The 26,224-nt window shown below is 41.0% G+C and overlaps 1 long non-coding RNA gene across 2 annotated transcripts in view; it reads left to right on the top strand.

Moving 5' to 3' along the window:
• LOC133546158 (uncharacterized) overlaps positions 1-26,224 on the top strand; it is a 134,529-nt gene that overhangs the window by 57,405 nt on the left and 50,900 nt on the right. The window contains exon 4 of one of the 2 annotated variants that reach the window (XR_009805017.1): positions 22,601-22,696. The exons of the other annotated variant lie outside the window; for it this stretch is intronic. This is a non-coding gene — a long non-coding RNA (uncharacterized LOC133546158). Of the gene's footprint in view, positions 1-22,600; positions 22,697-26,224 lie in introns of those variants that run through there. 2 annotated transcript variants of the gene reach the window in all.

The following is a 26,224-nucleotide window of genomic DNA, read 5'->3' as shown; positions in this document are numbered from 1 at the left end:
AAAGTTGTTTTATATCACAACCATCCAGAAATGTGTTTGGTGTGGGTTCACAGAGTGTGGCACATATTATTAAGATTGTTAAAGTTGTTTTATATCACAACCATCCAGAAATGTGTTTGGTGTGGGTTCACAGAGTGTGGCGCATATTATTAAGTGTTAAAGCTGTTTTATATCACAACCATCCAGAAGTGTGTTTGGTGTGGGTTCACAGAGTGTGGCACATATTATTAAGAGTGTTAAATTTGTTTTATATCACAACCATCCAGAAATGTGTTTGGTGTGGGTTCACAGAGTGTGGCGCATATTATTAAGAGTGTTAAAGTTGTTTTGTATCACAACCATCCAGAAATGTGTTTGGTGTGGGTTCACAGAGTGTGGCACATATTATTAAGAGTGTTAAAGTTGTTTTATATCACAACCATCCAGAAATGTGTTTGGTGTGGGTTCACAGAGTGTGGCACATATTATTAAGAGTGTTAAAGTTGTTTTATATCACAACCATTAGTGTGATCTGTATGGCTGTGGAACAAGACCCCTGGTTTACGCACAGTAAAAGTAAAATAAACTCCTCCGCCGTTTTGAAAGTGACGACAGGGGATGCGTCACTCGTGACGTCATGAATTTGACCCCGGCGGTAAAAGTAAGCAAGCGCTTATTATTTTGGGGAGCCAGTAATTCAAGGCAGGCGCGTATTACATGCCTGGCGGCTATTCAAAGAAATACGGTACTTTTGTAATTATTTCCCCATATTTCTACACAGTAACTCAGATATGTAACACTAGTGAGCAGTAGAGAATAAATGTCAGCCACTTTAATAATGAAGTCACTGACTTTCTTAAGCTTGATGTGGGACCCAAATAGGATGTGTTGTTGAGCAAGACACTTCACCCTTGCTCCTGATGGCTGCTGGTTTGCGCCTTGCATGGCAGCTCCCTCCATCAGTGTGTGAATGTGGAAACAGTGTCAAAAGTACTTTGAAGGTAGAAAAGGACTAAACAAGTACAACCCATCCTCTGCAGCCGGCATCGAGCAGGAAAGAGATAGCAAGAAAGAGAATCTCGTGAATTTCGTTTAGTTCTTGCTGTGGTATCCACAGCAGCAGCCTCCCATTATCATCCTTATACATCCGGCCCGAGGAGACCTTTCAACCGTGTAATCATAAGTCACACAATGAAAAGCCACCGCTTGGCCAATAATCACCTACCTGGGCTACGGCCGGCTCAGTTGCCTGCTGGGTGTGCTGCGTGGTGGACCTTTGTTCCGCGTGTGTGTGTGTGTGCGTGTGTGTGTGTGTGTGTGGAAAAGCAAACAGTCAACAGGGAGAGAGAAAAGCTAATATTTACCAGGTATGGCCTCTGCTTTAATATTAGCTGGAGGTGCGAGGCGAGGGAGAGCAGAGGTCTCACTCTGCCCCACTTCCTGCCCGACAGAAGTATCTGCAGGTGTCTTTGCTCCCGCTTTATTTGACCATTATATTAAGTGGAGATGGGGGAATGTTTCCACTTAATGTCGGCTTGGATCGTCCGGGCAGCACGGTGGTACAGGGGTTAGTGCGTCTGCCTTACAATACGAAGGTCCTGAGCAGTCCTGGGTTCAATCCCAGGCTTGAGATCTTTCTCTGTGGAGTTTGCATGTTCTCCCCGTGACTGCGTGGGTTCTACTCCGGCTTCCTCCCACCTCCAAAGCCATGCACCTGGGGATAGGCCCCTCCCACCTCCAAAGACATGCACCTGGGGATAGGCCCCTCCCACCTACTAAAGCATGCACCTGGGTATAGGCCCCTCCCACCTCTAAAGACATGCACCTGGGGATAGGCCCCTCCCACCTCCAAAGACATGCACCTGGGGATAGGCCCCTCCCATCACCAAAGACATGCACCTGGGGTTAAGCCCCTCCCACCTCCAAAGACATACTCCTGAGGATAGGCCCCTCCCACCTCCAAAGACATGCACCTGGGGAATAGGCCCCTCCCACCTCCAAAGACATGCACCTGGGGAATAGGCCCCTCCCACCTCCAAAGACATGCACCTGGGGATAGGCCCCTCCCACCTCCAAAGACATGCACCTGGGGATAGGCCCCTCCCACCTCCAAAGACATGCACCTGGAGATAGGCCCCTCCCACCTCCAAAGACATGCACCTGGTGATAGGTTGATTGGCAACACTAAATGGTCCCTAGTGTGTGAATGTTGTCTATCTCTGATGAGGTGGCGACTTGTCCAGGGTGTACTCGCCTTCCACCCGAACGCAGCTGAGCAAGGTTCCAGCGACCCCCCGTGACCCCAAAACGGACAAGCGGTAGAAAATGGATGGATATATTGTCCGACTCTATGGATATCGGACAACAAAAAATTGACTTCAAGCCTCGGTTTGGGCGAACTTGTGTGTCCTTTATCTTCGTACACATCAATCAATGTTTACTTATATAGCCCTAAATCACCAGTGTCTCAGAGGGCTGCACAAGCCACAACGACATCCTCGGCTCAGATCCCACATCAGGGCAAGGAAAAACTCAACCCAATGGGACAATGAGACACTTGATTCCTCCCCCCTTTTCTCCGTATCTCAGTCGTTTTTTGTCACTGCTTCGTTTCAGTTTTTGTCTCCATCCATCCATACATCCATCTTCTTTCACTTATCCAAGGTCGGGTCCCGGGGGCAGCAGCCTAAGCAGGGAAGCCCAGACTTCCCTCTCCACAGCCACTTCGTCTAGCTCTTCCCGGGGGATCCCGAGGCGTTCCCAGGCCAGCCGGGAGACATAGTCTTCCCAACGTGTCCTGGGTCTTCCCCGTGGCATCCTGACCAGATGCCCGAACCACCTCATCTGGCTCCTCTCCATGTGGAGGAGCAGCGGCTTTACTTTGAGTTCCTCCCGGATGGCAGAGCTTCTCACCCTATCTCTAAGGGAGAGACCCAAACTCATTTGGGCCGCTTGTACCCGTGATCTTATCCTTTCGGTCATGACCCAAAGCTCATGACCATAGGTGAGGATGGGAACGTAGTTCGACCGGTAAATTGAGAGCTTTGCCTTTGGGCTCAGCTCCTTCTTCACCACAACGGATCGATACATCATCCGGATTACTGAAGACACCGCACCGATCCGCCAGTCGATCTCACGATCCACTCTTCCCCCACTCGTGAACAAGAATCTGAGGTACTTAGACTCCTCCCCAACCTGGAGATGGCACTCCACCCTTTTCCGGGCGAGAACCATGAACTTTTTGTTTCTGTATTTAAATTAGTGTTGCAACGATACCAACATTTTGGTACAGGTACTATAATTATTTTGATACTTTTTGGTACTTTTCTAAATGAAGGGGACCACAAAACATGGCATTATTGGCTATATTTTAACAAAAAATCTTAGGGTATGTTCATTATTGCAGTTAAGTCCTTAAATAAAATAGTGAAGATGTCACGGTGTGGATCGCATATTAGTGCGGGGTTGTTCTCCCAGGATGCAGATGGACGACAGCGTGAATGTAGGACGTGATTTAATCTTCGTAAATCGTAACACATACCAAAAAACCAAAGGTCGTACGTGAAGCTAAGGTACAGACTTATCATAGGACTCTAGAACATAGACACAAGACATGGACCTACGATCCTGTGGCTCGCAGCAAACAACCACGCCAGACCCATCTCTCTGATTGGTGCTCGGCAGCAGGTGAACGTGCCGAACACTAATCAGAGGCAGGTGAAACCAATTAGTACCCATGGGACTAGGGGAGTCCAGAACTAACAGAACATAACTAAACAAAACATACTAGACCCGTGTTTTTCAACCACCGTGCGAGATACAGTCTGGTGTGCAGTGGGAGATGATGTCATTTCACCTATTTAGGGTAAACATATTCTTTGCAAACCAGTTATTATTATTTGTATCTTATAAGACGTTGTTGAGTGTCAGTTCTGTCTAGAACTCGGCAGAGTAACCCTGTAATACTCTTCCATATCAGTAGGTGGCAGCAGGTAGCTGATAGCTTTGTAAACGTCGTATCTGATGCTTAAACGAAAAATAAACAAAAGGCCAGTGCCTCTAAAAGAGGCATGAAAGCTTAGGGATGGCTATTGAAAACTAAACTAAAACTGAACTGGCTATAAAGTAAACAACAACAGAATGCTGGACGACAGCAAAGACTTACAGCGTGTGGAGCAGACGGCGTCCACAAAGTGCATCCGTGCATGACTTGACGATCAACAATTTCCACACAAAGATGTTTAAAAATAAGTGAAATAGTCTGGATTGCTAAAACAAAGCAGGTGTAGGGGATAGCGCTCAAAGGAAGACATGAAACTGCTACAGGAAAATACCAATAAAACCACCAAAATAGGAGCACAAGACACGACACACAGGAAAACAGCAAAAAAACTCCAAAGTGAGTCACAGCATCTTGTGTTGTGTGGTGACACTTTGATGACATGATGTCACTAAGATGACATATCAAAACAACACTAAATTCAAGTGCACTTTTTTCTGCAGAACGCCCATACAATAGTTTAAATCAAATAAAGTGCACTTTGGTGCATGATGTCACTAAGATGACGTATCAAAACACTAAATTAAAGTGCACTTTTTGCACTGAACGCTACTACAATAGTTTAAAACACGTAAAGTGCACTTTTGTGCATGATGTCACAAAGATGACATATCAAAACAACACTAAATTAAAGTGCACTTTTTGCACAGAACACCACTACAATAGTTTAAAACACGTAAAGTGCAGTTTTGTGCATGATGTCACTAAGATGACACATCAAAACAACACTTAATTCAAGTGCACTTTTTTCTGCAGAATGCCCATACAATAGTTTAAATCAAATAAAATGCACTTTTGTGCATGATGTCACTAAGATGACATATCAAAACAACACTCAATTAAAGTGGACTTTTTGTACAGAACACCACTACAATAGTTTAAAACAAACAAAGTGCACTTTTGTGCATGATGTCACTAAGATGACATATCAAAACAACACTAAATTAAAGTGCAATTTTTGTACAGTTCGCCACTACAATAGTTTAAAACACATAAAGTGCACTTTTGTGCATGATGTCACTAAGATGACATATCAAAACAACACTAAATGAAAGTCCCCTTTTTGCACTGAACGCTACTACAATAGTTTAAAACACGTAAAGTGCACTTTTGTGCATGATGTCACTAAGATGACATATCAAAACAACACTGAATTAAAGTGCAATTTTTGTACAGAATGCCACTAAAATAGTTTAAAACACATAAAGTGCACTTTTGTGCACTAAGATGTGCATGATAAAAAAAAAAGCGCGATATAAACATAATTCACTTCACTTGCTCGCTGTCAGGTTCAAACACTGATGACATTTATTAAACAGACAAGAAGCAAGGAGTTAAACAGAGACAGAATTAAATTTGGCTCAATTGAGGAGAGACGCCTGGGCTGTACACTTGTTCAGTCTCCCAACACGCTCTGGCGGAAGATATTACGCCTTTTATCTGGACTTTCCCTGATTACATGGCAACAGCTGTTTCTAAGGGGCGCGGGGTCGTAAACAGCCATCCTAGTCACTGCCGTTGTGTCCTTGGGCAAGGCACTTTACCCACCTGCTGCCAGTGCCACCCACACTGCTTTAAATGGAACTTAGATATTGGGTTTCACTATGTAAAGCGCTTTGAGTCACTAGAGAAAAAGCGCTATATAAATACAATTCACTTCACTTCACAAGAGCTGTAGTGATGCATGCTTGCTTATGCTTTGAATTCATATCCAACTATTGCCACAATTACTTTTTTACTGACTATATCAACTTCTGAGTTTATATTTTTAATGTTTCTTGCATTTTTCAATGAATAGAAAAGTGTTTTGGCTCCAAAAAGGTTGAAAAACACTACTAGACAACTTGTCTTTTAGTAGGAAGTAAACAGTCAAAGACTCCTAATTAGTCTGCAGTTACATATTGTGTCATTTATACACCTTTATTTTGTCTACAATATTAAGGACAAACTGTAAAAACATTATTAATCTACTGGTTCATTTACCGCTTATTTTCTGTTTGAACATGTTTTATCTACACTTCTGTTCAAATGTAATAATCACTTATTCTTCTCTTCTTTGATAATTGACATTACTTTTGGATGATACCACACATTTGAGTATCGATGCGATACCAAGTAGTTACAGGACGTATTTACTGAGTTTAAAAACATAATGTAAATGAAAAAAATGTTAAGATATATCGATGTAATCATAGTGGTATCGACTAAATACACTATTGTACGTGGTATCATTACAGTAGACGTTAGGTGTCGATCCACCAATGGCATTTGTGTATATTGTAGCGTCCCAGAAGAGTTGGTGCTGCAGGGAGATTTGGGAATTTGTTGTGTAGTGTTTGTTGTGTTGTTGTTGTGCAAATATACTTCCACAATGTTTTATTTACACTTTTGTTAAAGTGTAGTAATCATTTATTTGTGTCTTGTTTGGATACTTTACATTATTTGTTGATGTCACTAAGATCAAAACAACACTAAATTAAAGTGCACGTTTTGCACTGAACGCCACTACAATAGTTTAAAACACATAGAGTGCACTTTTGTGCATGATGTCACTAAAATGACATATCAAAACAACACTAAATTAAAGTCCCCTTTTTGCATTAAACACCACTACAATAGTTTAAAACATGTAAAGTGCACTTTTGTGCATGATGTCACTAAGATGACATATCAAAACAACACTCAATTAAAGTGCACTTTTTGTACAGAACACCATTACAGTAGTTTAAAACAAACAAAGTGCACTTTTGTGCATGATGTCACTAAGAAGACATATCAAAACACTACATTAAAGTACACTTTTTGCACAGAACACCACTACAATAGTTTAAAACAAACAAAGTGCACTTTAGTGCATGATGTCACTAAGATGACATATCAAAACAACACTAAATTAAAGTCCCCTTTTTGCACTGAACACCACTACAATAGTTTAAAACACATATAGTGCACGTTTGTGCATGATGTCACTAAAATAACATATCAAATTAACACTTAATTAAAGTGCACTTTTTGTACAGAACACCACTACAATAGTTTAAATCAAATAAAGTGCACTTTTGTGCATGATGTCAGTAAGATTACATATCAAAACAAGATTAAATTAAAGTGCAATTTTTGTACAGAACGCCACTACAATAGTTTAAATCAAATAAAGTGCACTTTTGTGCATGATGTCACTAAGATGACATATCAAAACAAGACTAAATTAAAGTGCAATTTTTGTACAGAACGCCACTACAATAGTTTACAACACATAAACTACACTTTTGTGCATGATGTCACTAAGATGACATATCAAAACAACACTAAATTAAAGTGCAGTTTTTGCACAAAATGCCACTACAATAGCTTAAAACACATAAAGTGCACTTTTGTGCATGATGTCACTAAGATGACGTATCAAAACAACACTAAATTAAAGTGCACTTTTTGTACAGAACGCCACTACAATAGTTTAAAACAAACAAAGTGCACTTTTGTGCATGATGTCACTAAGATGACATATCAAAACAACACTCAATTAAAGTGCACTTTTTGTACAGAACACCACTACAATAGTTTAAAACAAACAAAGTGCACTTTTGTGCATGATGTCACTAAGATGACACATCAAAACACTAAATTAAAGTGCACTTTTTGCACAGAATGCCACTACAATAGTTTAAATCAAATAAAGTCCACTTTTGTGCATGATTTCACTAAGATGACATATCAAAACAACACTAAATTAAAGTGCACTTTTTGCACAGAATGCCACTACAATAGTTTAAAACACATAAAGTGCACTTTTGTGCATGTCACTAAGACGACATATCAAAACACTAAATTAAAGTGCACTTTTTGCACAGAATGCCACTACAATAGTTTAAAACACATAAAGTGCACTTTTGTGCATGATGTCACTAAGATGACATATCAAAACAACACTAAATTAAAGTGCACTTTTTGTACAGAACACCACTACAATAGTTTAAAACAAACAAAGTGCACTTTTGTGCATGATGTCACTAAGATGACACATCAAAACACTAAATTCAAGTGCACTTTTTTCTGCAGAATGCCCATACAATAGTTTAAATCAAATAAAGTGCACTTTTGTGCATGATGTCATTAAGATGACACATCAAAACACTAAATTAAAGTGCACTTTTTGCACAGAATGCCACTACAATAGTTTAAAACACATAAAGTGCACTTTTGTGCATGATGTCACTAAGATGACATATCAAAACAACACTCAATTAGAGTGCACTTTTTGTACAGAACGCCACTAAAATAGTTTAAAACACATGAAGTGCACTTTTGTGCATGATGTCACTAAGATGACATATCAAAACAACACTAAATTAAAGTGCACTTTTTGTACAGAACACCACTACAATAGTTTAAAACAAACAAAGTGCACTTTTGTGCATGATGTCACTAAGATGACACATCAAAACACTAAATTCAAGTGCACTTTTTTCTGCAGAATGCCCATACAATAGTTTAAATCAAATAAAGTGCACTTTTGTGCATGATGTCACTAAGATGACACATCAAAACACTAAATTAAAGTGCACTTTTTGCACAGAATTCCAGTACAATAGTTTAAAACACATAAAGTGCACTTTTGTGCATGATGTCACTAAGATGACATATCAAAACAACACTCAATTAGAGTGCACTTTTTGTACAGAACGCCACTAAAATAGTTTAAAACACATAAAGTGCACTTTTGTGCATGATGTCACTAATATGACTCATCAACACAACAAATAAATAAATGATAAATGGGTTGTACTTGTATAGCGCTTTTCTGCCTTCAAGGTACTCAAAGCGCTTTGACACTACTTCCACATTTACCCATTCACACACACATTCACACACTGATGGAGGGAGCTGCCATGCAAGGCGCCAACCAGAACCCATCAGGAGCAAGGGTGAAGTGTCTTGCTCAGGACACAACGGACGTGACGAGGTTGGTACTAGGTGGGAATTGAACCAGGGACGCTCGGGTTGCGCACGGCCACTCTCCCCACTGCGCCACACCGTCTAAATTAAAACTACACTAAATTAAAGTGCACTTTTTGCACAGAACGCCACTACAATAGTTTAAAACACGTAAAGTGCACTTTTGTGCATGATGTCACTAAGATGACGTATCAAAACAACACTAAATTAAAGTCCCCTTTTTGCACTGAACGCTACTACAATAGTTTAAAACACGTAAAGTGCACTTTTTTGCATGATGTCACTAAGATGACATATCAAAACAACACTAAATTAAAGTGCACTTTTTGCACAGAACACCACTACAATAGTTTAAAACGCGTAAATAGCAGTTTTGTTTATGATGTCACTAAGATGACATATCAAAACAACATTAAATTAAAGTGCACTTTTTGCACAGAACACCACTACAATAGTTTAAAACGCGTAAAGTGCAGTTTTGTGCATGATGTCACTAAGATGACATATCATAACAACATTAAATTAAAGTACACTTTTTGCACAGAACACCACTACAATAGTTTAAAACGCGTAAAGTGCACTTTTGTGCATGATGTCACTAAGATGACATATCAAAACAACACTAAATTAAAGTGCACTTTTTGCACAGAACACCACTACAATAGTTTAAAACGCGTAAATAGCAGTTTTGTGCATGATGTCACTAAGATGACATATCAAAACAACACTAAATTAAAGAGCAGTTTTTGTACAGAATGCCACTACAATAGTTTAAAACACATAAAGTGCACTTTTGTGCATGATGTCACTAAGATGACATCAAAACAACACTAAATTAGAGTGCACTTTTTGTACAGAATACCACTACAATAGTTTAAAACACATAAAGTGCACTTTAGTGCATGATGTCACACAAGATAGTGTCAAATAAAAATGAGCTGCATAATAGTAAATCAAATAGTGTATGTCCTTCACTTTGTGGTAGGTTCCTGCGGACGTTATCTCCTTCTGTTGTTGACTATTTTTTTCATACGGTGTTGATGTGGAAATGGTTGCTTGGGCATTTTGTGGGTGTGGCATCAACAGGAAATGTTGACATGCAGAGTTTCAAGCACTCTTCATTCTGTAGCGTGTGACTTTTCAAATGATGCTACAAATTAGCAGTAGTGCTACTTTTTGCCGCATACTTGACGTAATACGGTTGTCTGTTCAACATCTTCCCGCTTGAAGCCAAATCACCGCCATACAATGGATCCCCTGCTGTTTTTCTTAGGAATTAATTCGTCCTTCATTTGTTACCAGTTTCACACCTTCTTTCTCTCATATTACCACTCGCACCACTCCGCTAGCACCTGCCACAACTAACCTTACCCATGTCGCTACCTCTCGGCTCCGCGAGCGCGTACACGTATGTATAGTATGTAAAAAGGTGCACTTGTTGTATGTCTCTTTGCAAAAAAGAGGCAAGAGTGAGAAAAACCTCTTCTAACTCCGGCCTTTACCAAAGGCATGCGGTGAATTAAGGCCTGAGCTTATAAATTTGAGTGTGATGTAAGGATACCATCATGAAAAGCACATTTAATAAATAAAACGTTATTATGGTCTTACCTTTACTTATAAATGAAGTCCATGCGCAGCTCCTTCTGATCAAAAGCATCGATAACTTCTTTATAGAAGTCTTCCTTATCTTTCTTCAGTTTTACAAGTCTCTCTGTCTCGATGGAGATCTTCCTTTATTACCTCCTGCTTCCATTGAAAGTCCAGTTTAGAAAACTGTTATATTTTCAGATATGTAATCCTCCAAAGGGAAGAAGATTAAGAGCTATTCAGTAGGATTTAAGGTCCAAGCTATTGAATATGCTAAAAAGAACAGGAAGCAGCTATGTTTTATTAATATACCGTAGCTGCGTGTGTCAAATATGAGTCATTAAATGACTCCCGCCTCCTGGTGGTAGAGGGCGCTAGTGATCCTAGTGTTTTCTAAACTGGACTTTCAATGGAAGCAGGAGGTAATAAAGGAAGATCTCCATCGAGACAGAGAGACTTGTAAAACTGAAGAAAGATAAGGAAGACTTCTATAAACAAGTTATCGATGCTTTTGATCAGAAGGAACCTCGCATGGACTTCATTTATAAGTAAAGGTAAGACCATAATAACGTTTTTTTTTTTTAATTAAATGTGCTTTTCATGATGGTATCCTTACCATCACACTCAAGAAAAAATATTAGACACATTTACTAGGATAATTCTGGAAAATCCCTTATCTGCCTATTTTGTTACTCGTGTTTTAGTGAGATTTTATGGTGCCTGAAAGTCGGAGGGGTGTGGCCACGGGTGTGGTGATCGCCAGTGTCTCCGGTGGGAGGAGGTAATAGTCTGCAGCTGCAGGAGGACACAAGCTCTGCTCATGTCTACGGTAGGAGCCGATTTATTACCACAATTTTCTCACCGAAACCTGCCGGTTGACATGTGGTCGGGAACCATGTTCGCTTGACCGCTTCACCTTCGGGAATGTAAACAAGGAAACACCGGCCGTGTTTGTGTTGCTAAAGGCAGCCGCAATACACCGCTTCCCACCTACATCTTTCTTCTTTGACGTCTCCATTATCAATTGAACAAATTGGAGAAGATTCAGCAACACAGATGTCCAGAATACTGTGGAATTATGTAATTAAAGCAGACGACTTATAGCTTGGATCGTGTCATCATAAGCGTCAATATTCCGCAACTTAATGTTAATATTTCATCATTGATATATAAACTATCAGACTAGTAGTGGCTTTCAGTAGGCCTTTAAATGCGTCAGAAAATAACCCGTTTTGTACAACGTCCAGTAGTGTGTATATCAATCAATCAATCAATCAATCAATGTTTATTTATATAGCCCCAAATCACAAACGTCTCAAAGGACTGCACAAATCATTACGACTACAACATCCTCGGAAAAACCCACAAAAGGGCAAGGAAAACTCACACCCAGTGGGCAGGGAGAATTCACATCCAGTGGGACGCCAGTGACAATGCTGACTAGGAGAAACCTTGGAGAGGACCTCAGATGTGGGCAAACCCCCCCCCCCCCTCTAGGGGACCGAAAGCAATGGATGTGGAGCGGGTCTAACATGATACTGTGAAAGTTCAATCCATAGTGGCTCCAACACAGCCACGAGAGTTCAGTTCAAGCGGATCCAAGACAGCAGCGAGAGTCCCGTCCACAGGAAACCATCTCAAGCGGATCAGCAGCGTAGAGATGTCCCCAACCCATACACAGGCGAGCAGTCCATCCTGGGTCTCGATTCTGGACAGCCAGTACTTCATCCATGGTCATCGGACCGGACCCCCTCCACAAGGGAGGGGGGGACATAGGAGAAAAAAGAAAAGAAGCGGCAGATCAACTGGTCTAAAAAGGAGGTCTATTTAAAGGCTAGAGTATACAGATGAGTTTTAAGGTGAGACTTAAATGCTTCTACTGAGGTAGCATCTCGAACTGTTACCGGGAGGGCATTCCAGAGTACTGGAGCCCAAACGGAAAACGTTCTATAGCCCGCAGACTTTTTTTGGGCTCTAGGAATCACTAATAAGCCGGAGTCTTTTGAACGCAGATTTCTTGCCGGGACATATGGTACAATACAATCGGCAAGATAGGATGGAGCCTGAAATAATTCAGTTCCTCTCTCGTGACTATTTATGAAATCTCCACAAACAATCCATTGTACTCAAACTACGTAAAGTTCAAGTCAACGGTGGAGGAATCCAAGGTTTTCCAGGGCGTTCTACCCTAAATAGACTCCAGGCTCGAGCTTCTCTGATCTGTGCAGCAAATACTCCTTCCCTCTGTCCTGTTTCCTTTCCTCATCCAGGCAAACTCCAAACAGGAAATGATCTTTCAGCCTTTTCCTATCTTACGGATCAGCAGGATGTATTTTTAGCACACATTGAAAAAGGAACCAACATTTTTTTTTGAAGATTTCAAATAAGTGAAGCAGATGCGCCAACGTAAACGTTCTCAAGGCGTCCCACTGGAATAATGTCTCCAACTTTTCGGTCTTGTTCTTGGCATTCCTGTGATCCGGGTTTGAGCGCGGTCCACTGTGGCTTCCGCTGCACACCTGCCATGAAGAAACAGCTGTGGTCCAGCACGACATCATTAGTGCAGCTGACAGAGAAGGAAAGGCCTGGACTGTTTACTCTTTCAAAGGGTTCAGCGCCGGGGCATCTGTACAATGGTCCAACATTTTACGATAAAGACGTACCAAAGCTGAACACTCGCCCCTGTGTAACAGGATCGGAATGGAACATGTGGGTGAGCCAAGGTGCTGAAAGAACGTTTTATACCTCAAGATAAATGTGTTCTTACAGGGGGATCCACTCCACAACTCTGTGGTTAGTTTTAAGCACATTTGTGCACTGAGAGCAGGATCTTAGGAACCCGGAGTACGGACGACTAGAACATATCCCATCAAAGGCTGCGATTGGCGCAAGCGGAGTTCAAAAAGACGGCAGGTGACTCAGTTGATTTGTAAAAATACTAGATTCCTTAGGCCTTGAGGGAGATTTGAACCCAGTGGGTCTCAAGGGATTCTCCAGAGATTCACCCGGAGGTCCACTGGAAGAAATGCCAGGGACTATGTATGAAATGCAGAGCCACAACACCCAAAGCCCCAACACAATTGTAGCTGAAATATTCGCCAGTGACCCCAAAAAAGGGAATTAGCTGTAGAAAATGGATGGATGGATGGAACATCTACGCTCCATAATATCATCAAAGGGTTCAGAGAATCTGGAGAAATCCCTCCACGTAAGCGGCATAGCCGGAAACCAACATTGAATGACCCTCACCATCTGTAAGTGCAAGTTAAAGCTCTACTATGCAAAGCCAAAGCCATTTATCAACAACATCCAGAAACGCAGCCGACTTCTCATCATCTAAGATGGACTGATGCAAAGTGGAAAAGTGTTCTGTGGTCTGACGAGTCCACATTTCAAGTTATATTTGGAAACTGCGGGTGTGGTGACCCCGCGGAACAAAAAGGAAAATAACCATCCAGATTGTTATAGGCGCTTAGTTGGAAAGCCAGCATGTGTGATGGTATGGGGGCGCATTAGTGCCCAAGGCATGGGTAACTTACACATCTGTGAAGGCACCATTAATGCTGAAAGGTCCATACAGGTTTTGGAGCAACATATATTGTCATCCAAGCAACGTTATCATGGACGCCCCTGCTTATTTCAGCAAGACAATGCCAAGCCTCTTGTTATAATAACAGCGTGGCTTCGTAAAAAAAGAGTGCGGGTACTTTCCTGGCCCGCCTGCAGTCCAGACCTGTCTCCCATGGAAAATGTGTGGCGCATTATGAAGCGTAAAATAGGACAGCGGAGACCCCGAACTGCTGAAGGACTGAAGCTCTACATAAAACAAGAATGGGAAAGAATTCCACTCTCAAAGCTTCAACAATAAGTTTCCTCAGTTCCCAAACGTTTATTGAGTGTTGTTAAAAGAAAAGGTGATGTAACACAGTGGTGAACATGCCCTTTCCCAACTACTTTGGCATGTTTGTTTGTGTTTTAGTTTTTCCTCTGTGTGTGTTTCCTGTTTAGTTCCTGTCAGCGTTCCTGTTTTTTTCCCCCCTGTGCGCTGTTTTCCCTCAGCTGCGGCTGATTGGCACCTGTCCACACCTGGCGTCAATCAGCCCGCTCCTATTTGAACCTAGTCTAGTGCTGGATTATTGTCTTGTCGTGTCTTGTATTTGCAGCGTAGCGGTAAGCTATGTCCGTTACATTTTCGTAGCTTACTGTTCTTAGTTACCTGCTTCCAGTTTGTTTTGTACTACACGTTACGACTTCTGTTTTCCTGCTCGCTACCCGCTCGCTTCCACGATAGACCCTTTTTGTTTTTTGCTAGCTTCCACGTTAAGGCCCTTTATTTCTCTAGCTCCCATGCTAGCTCCCTTAGTTTGTTATCCGCCTTGTGCGCGTTTTTGTTTGAACCCCTTTGGTTTGTTCTTGTTCTAATATTTTAATGATGTTTTCTCACTCCATCCCTGCCTCAATCTCCGCATCTTGGGGTTCATATCAAACCGACTCTGACACACGTGTTGCAGCCATGATATTCTAAGTTATTATTTGCAAAAAATAATAAGGTTGATGAGTTTGAACATGAAACATGTCTTTGTAGCATATTCAACTGAATATGGCTTGAAAAGGATCATTGTATTCTGTTTATATTTACATCGAACACAATTTCCCAAGTCAAATGGAAACAAGGTTTGTAATACAAGTTTCAATCAATCAATCAAGTTGTCATATGAACGATTAAAAAAGTGTTTTCAGGCATCTTCAGGAAGACTATTGCAGATTTTAGGAGCATAAAACTGAAACTTAGTGTCACCACGTTCGGTCCTGACTGTGGGCGCCAGCAGGAGACCATCCCTGACGTTCTCGGAGCCCGAGATGGTTCATATAGTTCCAACGTGTCAGAGACGGACTTTGGCCAAAGACTTGAACACAAGAAGAGCTGTTTTGTAGTCTGTTCTCTGAGCAACAGGAAGCCAGTGCCGTGACCTAGGCACTGGGCTAATACAGTCCTATTTCCTGGTTCTAGTCAGGACTCGAGCAGCAGCATTCTGGATGTACTGCAGCTGGTGTAGAGAAGGCCATTGAAGTAGTCTAACCTGCTGGAGACAAAGGCATGGAAAACCACAAACTTTGATCCAAAGTCTCACTCGACATCCATTTCAGGTTTCTTTTTCTCATCTCTGTATACTCTAGCCTTTAAATAGACCTCCTTTTTAGACCAGTTGATCTGCCGCTTCTTTTCTTTCTCCTATGTCCCCCCCTCCCTTGTGGAGGGGGTCCGGTCCGATGACCATGGATGAAGTACTGGCTGTCCAGAGTCGAGACCCAGGATGGACCGCTCGCCTGTATCGGTTGGGGACATCTCTACACTGCTGATCCGCCTCCGCTTGAGATGGTTTCCTGTGGACGGGACTCTCGCTGCTGTCTTGGATCCGCTTTGAACTGAACTCTCGCGGCTGTGTTGGAGCCACTATGGAATGAACTTTCACAGTATCATGTTAGACCCGCTCCACATCCATTGCTTTCGGTCCCCTAGAGAGGGGGGGTTGCCCACATCTGAGGTCCTCTCCAAGGTTTCTGATAGTCAGCATTGTCACTGGCGTCCCACTGGATGTGAATTCTCCCTGCCCACTGGGTGTGAGTTTTCCTTGCCCTTTTGTGGGTTCTTCCGAGGATGTTGTAGTCGTAATGATTTGTGCAGTCCTTTGAGACATTTGTGATTTGGGGCTATATAAATAAACATTGATTGATTGATTGATTGATTGATCTCAAGCTTCTGGAGTTTTTCCTTGCCCAGATGTGGGTTCAGATAGGTGACGTCGACACTTGTGATTGATTGATGGTTGACTAAATAGAACATGGGTTCGTCGTGTTACAACCAAGATGACTGGGATTACATCAATGTTTACAATTCCAGCACCAAAAATAGTGAGCCTGGCAATTTTTATTTCGTACATAATTTGTTTTTATCGCCATTAATAAAAACAACAAAACCTGGCTTCCAGCTTTATCTCAACAGTTGTGCAAAATCCTACTGGGAGGCACACATGACTTCATTCTGCCTTCCCAACGCCGCTTCATTCATTCGCCAATGAACTCTGAGCCCTGACGATAAACTGCGTCCAGTTTATTTTAGTCCGATGACACTTGGCTTCAAACGCTCTCTGCAAAATACAAACCCCGTTTCCATAAGAGTTGGGAAATTGTGTTCGATGTAAATATAAACAGAATACAATGATTTGCAAATCCTTTTCAAGCCATATTCAGTTGAATATGCTACAAAGACAACATATTTCATGTTCAAACTTAGAATTTCATGGCTGCAACATGTGCCAAAGTAGTTGGGAAAGGGCATGTTCACCACTGTGTTACATCACCTTTTCTTTTAACAACACTCAATAAACGTTTGGGAACTGAGGAAAATAATTGTTGAAGCTTTGAAAGTGGAATTCTTTCCTATTCTTGTTTTATGTAGAGCTTCAGTCCTTCAACAGTCTGGGGTCTCCGCTGTCCTATTTTACGCTTCATAATGCGCCACACATTTTCCATGGGAGACAGGTCTGGACTGCAGGCGGGCCAGGAAAGTACCCGCACTTTTTTTTTTACGAAGCCACGCTGTTGTAACACGTGCTGAATGCGGCTTGGCATTATCTTGCTGGAATAAGCAGGGGCGTCCATGAAAAAGACAGTGCTTAGATGGCAGCATATGTTGTTCCAAAACCTGTATGTACCTTTCAGCATTAATGGTGCCTTCACAGATGTGTAAGTTACCCATGCCTTGGGCACTAATACACCCCCATACCATCACACATGCTGGCTTTTACACTTTGCGCCTATAACAATCTGAATGGTTCGCTTCCCCTTGGTCCGGATGACACAATGTCAAATATTTCCAAAAACAATTTGAAATGTGGACTCGTCAGACCACAGAACACTTTTCCACTTTGCATCAGTCCATCTTAGATGGTCTCGGGCCCAGAGAAGCCGGCGGCGTTTCTGGATGTTGTTGATAAATGGCTTTCGCTTTGCACAGTAGAGCTTTAACTTGTACTTACAGATGTAGTGACCAACTGTATTTAATGCCAGTGGTTTTATGAAGTCTTCCTAAGCCCATGGCAGACTTGATGAGAGACAACAAAGACTACTTTGGGACAAATTATGATCCAGAACATTTTTGAGCCTGAATATAAGGAGGATAATGTACAAGTCTTAGATGCTGAGTAATAAACAGATCCAGTAACTATAGTAGTATGTACAAACTGTATAAGAAATATAATCTAAATACATAATAAAACAATCACTTATTGTACAATGTCGACTCTCACTGGGATAACGACTAACGGGATGTTTATATCTTCCCCTTTACTTGTCATAATCCTCAAGCAGGTTAAAAAAACGAATATTTCCAAAAACAATTTGAAATGTGGACTCGTCAGACCACAGAACACTTTTCCACTTTGCATCAGTCCATCTTAGATGAGCTTGGGCCCAGAGAAGCCGGCGGCGTTTCTGGATGTTGTTGATAAATGGCTTTCGCTTTGCACAGTAGAGCTTTAACTTGCACTTACAGATGTAGCGACCAACTGTATTTAGTGACAGTGGTTTTCTGAAGTCTTCCTAAGCCCATGGCAGACTTGATGAGAGACAACAAAGACTACTTTGGGACAAATTATGATCCAGAACATTTTTGAGCCTGAACATAAGGAGGATAATGTACAAGTCTTAGATGCTGAGTAATAAACAGATCCAGTAACTATAGTAGTATGTACAAACTGTATAAGAAATATAATCTAAATACAAAATAAAACAATCACTTATTGTACAATGTCGACTCACTGGGATAACGACTAATGGGATGTTTATATCTTCCCCTTTACTTGTCATAATCCTCAAGCAGGTTAAAAAAACGAATATTTCCAAAAACAATTTGAAATGTGGACTCGTCAGACCACAGAACACTTTTCCACTTTGCATCAGTCCATCTTAGACGATCTCGGGCCCAGAGAAGCCGGCGGCGTTTCTGGATGTTGTTGATAAATGGCTTTCGCTTTGCACAGTAGAGCTTTAACTTGTACGTACAGATGTAGCGACCAACTGTATTTAGTGACAGTGGTTTTCTGAAGTCTTCCTAAGCCCATGGCAGACTTGTTGAGAGACAACAAAGACTATGTTGGGACAAATTATGATCCAGAACATTTTTGAGCCTTAATATAAGGAGGAGGATGTACAAGTTTTAGACGCTGAGTAATAAACAGATCCAGTAACTATAATAGTATGTACAAACTGTATAAGAAATATAATCTAAATACAAAATAAAACAATCACTTATTGTACAATGTCGACTCTCACTGGGATAACGACTAATGGGATGTTTATATCTTCCCCTTGTCATAATCCTCAAGCAGGTCAAAAAAACAAATATTTCCAAAAACAATTTGAAATGTGGACTCGTCAGACCACAGAACACTTTTCCACTTTGCATCAGTCCATCTTAGATGATCTCGGGCCCAGAGAAGCCGGCGCCGTTTCTGGATGTTGTTGATAAATGGCTTTCGCTTTGCATAGTAGAGCTTTAACTTGCAATTACAGATGTAGCGACCAACTGTATTTAGTGACAGTGGTTTTCTGAAGTCTTCCTAAGCCCATGGCAGACTTGATGAGAGACAACAAAGACTACTTTGGGACAAATTTTGATCCAGAACATTTTTGAGCCTGAATATAAGGAGGATGATGTACAAGTTTTAGATGCTGAGTAATAAACAGATCCAGTAACTATAGTAGTACGTACAAACTGTATAAGAAATATAATCTAAATACAAAATAAAACAATCACTTATTGTACAATGTCGACTCTCACTGGGATAACGACTAATGGGATGTTTATATCTTCCCCTTGTCATAATCCTCAAGCAGGTTAAAAAAACGAATATTTCCAAAAACTATTTGAAATGTGGACTCGTCAGACCACAGAACACTTTTCCACTTTGCATCAGTCCATCTTGGATGATTTCGGGCCCAGAGAAGCCGGCGGCGCTTCTGGATGTTGTTGATAAATGGCTTTTGCTTTGCACAGTAGAGCTTTAACTTCTACTTACAGATGTAGCAACCAACTGTATTTAGTGACAGTGGTTTTCTGAAGTCTTCCTAAGCCCATGGCAGACTTGCTGAGAGACAACAAAGACTACTTTGGGACAAATTATGATCCAGAACATTTTTGAGCCTGAATATAAGGAGGAGGATGTACAAGTTTTAGACGCTGAGTAATAAACAGATCCAGTAACTATAATAGTATGTCCATACTGTATAACAAATATAATCTAAATACAAAATAAAACAATCACTTATTGTACAATGTCGACTCTCACTGGGATAACGACTAATGGGATGTTTATATCTTCCCCTTGTCATAATCCTCAAGCAGGTTAAAAAAATTAATATTTCCAAAAACAATTTGAAATGTAGACTCGTCAGACCACAGAACACTTTTCCACTTTGCATCAGTCCATCTTAGATGATCTCGGGCCCAGAGAAGCCGGCGACGTTTCTGGATGTTGTTGATAAATGGCTTTCGCTTTGCACAGTAGAGCTTTAACTTGTACTTACAGATGTAGCGATCAACTGTATTTAGTGACAGTGGTTTTCTGAAGTCTTCCTAAGCCCATGGCAGACTTGATGAGAGACAACAAAGACTACTTTGGGACAAATTATGATCCAGAACATTTTTGAGCCTGAATATAAGGAGGATGATGTACAAGTTTTAGACGCTGAGTAATAAACAGATCCAGTAACTATAGTAGTATGTACAAACTGTATAAGAAATATAATCTACATACAAAATAAAACAATCACTTATTGTACAATGTCGACTCTCACTGGGATAACGACTAATGGGATGTTTATATCTTCCCCTTGTCATAATCCTCAAGCAGGTTAAAAAAATGAATATTTCCAAAAACAATTTGAAATGTAGACTCGTCAGACCACAGAACACTTTTCCACTTTGCATCAGTCCATCTTAGATGATCTCGGGCCCAGAGAAGCCGGCGACGTTTCTGGATGTTGTTGATAAATGGCTTTCGCTTTGCACAGTAGAGCTTTAACTTGCACTTACAGATGTAGCGACCAACTGTATTTAGTGACAGTGGTTTTCTGAAGTCTTCCTAAGCCCATGGCAGACTTGATGAGAGACAACAAAGACTACTTTGGGACAAATTTTGATCCAGAACATTTTTTAGCCTGAATTTAAGGAGGATGATGTACAAGTTTTAGACGCTGAGTAATAAACAGATCCAGTAACTATAGTAGTATGTACAAACTGTATAAGCAATATAATCTAAATACAAAATAAAACAATCACTTATTGTACAATGTCGACTCTCACTGGGATAACGACTAATGGGATGTTTATATCTTCCCCTTTACTTGTCATAATCCTCAAGCAGGTTAAAAAAACGAATATTTCCAAAAACAATTTGAAATGTGGACTCGTCAGACCACAGAACACTTTTCCACTTTGCATCAGTCCATCTTAGATGATCTCGGGCCCAGAGAAGCCGGCGACGTTTCTGGATGTTGTTGATAAATGGCTTTCGCTTTGCACAGTAGAGCTTTAACTTGCACTTACAGATGTAGCGATCAACTGTATTTAGTGACAGTGGTTTTCTGAAGTCTTCCTAAGCCCATGGCAGACTTGATGAGAGACAACAAAGACTACTTTGGAACAAATTATGATCCAGAACATTTTTGAGCCTGAATATAAGGAGGATGATGTACAAGTTTTAGACGCTGAGTAATAAACAGATCCAGTAACTATAGTAGTATGTACAAACTGTATAAGCAATATAATCTAAATACAAAATAAAACAATCACTTATTGTACAATGTCGACTCTCACTGGGATAACGACTAATGGGATGTTTATATCTTCCCCTTTACTTGTCATAATCCTCAAGCAGGTTAAAAAAAAGGAATATTTCCAAAAACAATTTGAAATGTGGACTCGTCAGACCACAGAACACTTTTCCACTTTGCATCAGTCCATCTTAGATGATCTCGGGCCCAGAGAAGCCGGCGACGTTTCTGGATGTTGTTGATAAATGGCTTTCGCTTTGCATAGTAGAGCTTTAACTTGCACTTACAGATGTAGCGATCAACTGTATTTAGTGACAGTGGTTTTCTGAAGTCTTCCTAAGCCCATGGCAGACTTGATGAGAGACAACAAAGACTACTTTGGAACAAATTATGATCCAGAACATTTTTGAGCCTGAATATAAGGAGGATGATGTACAAGTTTTAGACGCTGAGTAATAAACAGATCCAGTAACTATAGTAGTATGTACAAACTGTATAAGCAATATAATCTAAATACAAAATAAAACAATCACTTATTGTACAATGTCGACTCTCACTGGGATAACGACTAATGGGATGTTTATATCTTCCCCTTGTCATAATCCTCAAGCAGGTTAAAAAAACGAATATTTCCAAAAACAATTTGAAATGTGGACTCGTCAGACCACAGAACACTTTTCCAAAAACAATTTGAAATGTGGACTCGTCAGACCACAGAACACTTTTCCACTTTGCATCAGTCCATCTTAGGCGATCTCGGGCCCAGAGAAGCCGGCGGCGTTTCTGGATGTTGTTGATAAATGGCTTTCGCTTTGCATAGTAGAGTTTTAACTTGCACTTACAGATGTAGCGACCAACTGTATTTAGTGACAGTGGTTTTATGAAGTCTTCCTGAGCCCATGTGGTGATATCCTTTAGAGATTGCTGTCGGTTTTTCATACAGTGCCGTCTGAGGGATGGAAGGTCACGGTTTTCCGGGGTTTTTGTGTCCCTCCGAGCCAGACGAAATGAAGCCAAAACTCAACACCGGATTGAATAACCGGTTCGGCTGAATATTTTTTTTACCGGAGAAAATCAATTTGTCACCGCGCGTCCAGGAAGGAAGTCTGAGATACTTAATGACACGTGTGTGTGTGTGTGTGTGTGTGTGTGTGTGTGTGTGTGTGTGTCTCCGCACCTCAGGGGAAGTAACCGGATATTTCAACTGAGATAAGCGGGTGTGCCAAAGGGGCCGCAATTGGATGGGACTCAAACCCACGTGACATTGGATATGGAAAGGTAAATAGTAATAGAGTTATAGAATGTTTCAATGCCGTGAATGAAAAGGCCGTGTAACATTAATCCCAGGCCAGGAAAATAGGAGCTCGGGTTCTCCTCCGCCAAGTTTTTATTAGCAGACATCAGCACACTTTGCACTGAAACACTTGTTTGAAGGCAACACTTGGAACACAGGTTGTTTGGTTCTTTAGGGATCCACAAGTAGTGATCACACTTAGTTCCTGGATTCCAGCATACTCTGACATACTTCATGGAGGACTTCATGGAGTACTTCATAGTATAGTTCATGGAGTACTTCATGGAGTACTTCATGGAGTACTTCATAGTATAGTTCATGGAGTACTTCATGGAGTACTTCATAGTATAGTTCATGGAGTACTTCATGGAGTACTTCATGGAGTACTTCATAGTATAGTTCATGGAGTACTTCATGGAGTACTTCATAGTATAGTTCATGGAGTACTTCATGGAGTACTTCATGGAGTGGTTCATGAAGTAGTTCATGAAGTAGTTCATGGAGTACTTCATGGAGTGGTTCATGGAGTACTTCATGGAGTACTTCATGGAGTGGTTCATGGAGTACTTCATGGAGTACTTCATGGAGTACTTCATGGAGTGGTTCATGGAGTACTTCATGGAGTATTTCATGGAGTGGTTCATGGAGTACTTCATGGAGTATTTCATGGAGTGGTTCATGGATTACTTCATGGAGTACTTCATGGAGTACTTCATAGAGTACTTCATAGAGTACTTCATGGAGTAGTTCATGGAGTAGTTCATGGAGTACTTCATGGAGTACTTCATGGAGTGGTTCATGAAGTAGTTCATGAAGTAGTTTATGGAGTACTTCATGGAGTGGTTCATGGAGTACTTCATGGAGTACTTCATGGAGTACTTCATGGAGTACTTCATGGAGTACTTCATGGAGTATTTCATGGAGTGGTTCATGGATTACTTCATGGAGTACTTCATGGAGTGGTTCATGGAGTACTTCATGGAGTATTTCATGGAGTGGTTCATGGAGTACTTCATGGAGTATTTCATGGATTACTTCATGGAGTACTTCATGGAGTACTTCATGGAGTACTTCATGGAGTACTTCATGGAGTACTTCATGGAGGACTTCATGGAGGACTTCATGGAGGACTTCATGGAGTAGTTCATGGAGTAGTTCATGGAGTAGTTCATGGAGTAGTTCATGGAGTACTTCACGGAGTACTTCACGGAGTACTTTACGGAGTACTACATGGAGTACTTCATGGAGTAGTTCATGGAGTACTTAATGAAGTACTTAATGAAGTACTTAATGGAGGACTTCATGGAGGACTTCATGGAGGACTTCATGGAGGACTTCATGGAGGACTTCATGGAGGACTTCATGGAGTACTTCATGGAGTACTTCATGGAGTACTTCATGGAGGACTTCATGGAGTAGTTCATGGAGGACTTCATGGAGGACTTCATGGAGTACTTCATGGAGTAGTTCATGGAGTACTTAATGAAGTACTTCATGGAGGACTTCATGGAGGACTTCATGGAGGACTTCATGGAGGACTTCATGGAGGACTTTATGGAGTACTTCATGGAGTAGTTCATGGAGTACTTCATGGAGTATTTAATGGAGGACTTCATGGAGGACTTCATGTAGTAGTTCATGGGGTATTTCATGGAGTACTTCATGGAGGACTTCATGGAGTAGTTCATGGAGTATTTCATGGAGTAATTCATGGAGTAATTCATGGAGGACTTCATGGAGTACTTCATGGAGGACTTCATGGAGTAGTTCATGGAGTACTTCATGGAGGACTTCATGGAGGACTTTATGGAGTACTTTATGGAGTACTTTATGGAGTACTTTATGGAGTACTTCGTGGAGTAGTTCATGGAGTAGTTCATGGAGTACTTCATGGAGTATTTAATGGAGGACTTCATGTAGTAGTTCATGGAGTAATTCATGAAGTACTTCATGGAGGACTTCATGGAGTAGTTCATGGAGTAGTTCATGGAGGACTACATGGAGTAGTTCATGGAGTATTTCATGGAGTAATTCATGAAGTACTTCATGGAGTAGTTCATGGAGTATTTCATGGAGTCATTCATGAAGTACTTCATGGAGGACTTCATGGAGGACTTCATGGAGTAGTCCATGGAGTACTTCATGGAGTAATTCACGAAGTACTTCATGGAGTACTTCATGGAGTAGTTCATGGAGTACTTCATGGAGTAGTTCATGGAGTAGTTCATGGAGTAGTTCATGGAGTACTTCATGGAGGACTTCATGGAGGACTTTATGGAGTACTTTATGGAGTACTTTATTGAGTACTTTATGGAGTACTTTATGGAGTACTTTATGGAGTACTTCATGGAGTAGTTCATGGAGTAGTTCATGGAGTATTTAATGGAGGACTTCTTGGAGGACTTCATGTAGTAGTTCATGGAGTATTTCATGGAGTACTTCATGGAGGACTTCATGGAGTACTTCATGGAGTAATTCATGAAGTACTTCATGGAGTAGTTCATGGAGGACTTCATGGAGGACTTCATGGAGTAGTTCATGGAGTAATTCATGAAGTACTTCACGGAGGACTTCATGGAGTAGTTCATGGAGTATTTCATGGAGTAATTCATGAAGTACTTCATGGAGGACTTCATGGAGTAGTTCATGGAGTATTTCATGGAGTAATTGATGAAGTACTTCATGGAGGACTTCATGGAGTAGTTCATGGAGTACTTCATGGAGGACTACATGGAGTAGTTCATGGAGTATTTCATGAAGTACTTCATGGAGGACTTCATGGAGTAGTTCATGGAGTATTTCATGGAGTAATTCATGAAGTACTTCATGGAGGACTTCATGGAGTAGTTCATGGAGTATTTCATGGAGTAATTCATGAAGTACTTCATGGAGGACTTCATGGAGGACTACATGGAGTAGTTCATGGAGTATTTCATGGAGTAATTCATGAAGTACTTCATGTAGTAGTTCATGGAGTATTTCATGGAGTAATTCATGAAGTACTTCATGGAATTAGTTCATGGAGTACTTCATGGAGTACTTCATGGAGTACTTCATGGAGTAGTTCATGGAGTACTTCAGGGAGTACTTCATGGAGTGGTTCATGGAGGACTTCATTGAGTACTTCATGGTGTAGTTCATGGAGTACTTCATGGAGTACTTCATGGAGTACTTCATGGAGTGGTTCATGGAGTACTTCATGGAGTGGTTCATGGAGTACTTCATGGAGTGGTTCATGGAGTACTTCATGGAGTTGTTCATGGATTACTTCATGGAGTAGTTCATGGAGGACTTCATTGAGTACTTCGTGGAGTACTTCATGGAGTGGTTCATGGAGTACTTCATGGAGTATTTCATGGAGTACTTCATGGAGTGGTTCATGGATTACTTCATGGAGTAGTTCATGGAGGACTTCATTGAGTACTTCATGGAGTACTTCATGGAGTACTTCATGGAGTGGTTCATGGATTACTTCATGGAGTAGTTCATGGAGGACTTCATTGAGTACTTCA

The sequence above is a fragment of the Nerophis ophidion genome, linkage group LG29 (assembly GCF_033978795.1).
Source record: "Nerophis ophidion isolate RoL-2023_Sa linkage group LG29, RoL_Noph_v1.0, whole genome shotgun sequence".
Taxonomy (NCBI): domain Eukaryota; kingdom Metazoa; phylum Chordata; class Actinopteri; order Syngnathiformes; family Syngnathidae; genus Nerophis; species Nerophis ophidion.
Note: the sequence above shows the minus strand (reverse complement) of the source record. Positions and strands in the feature narration are given on the sequence as shown.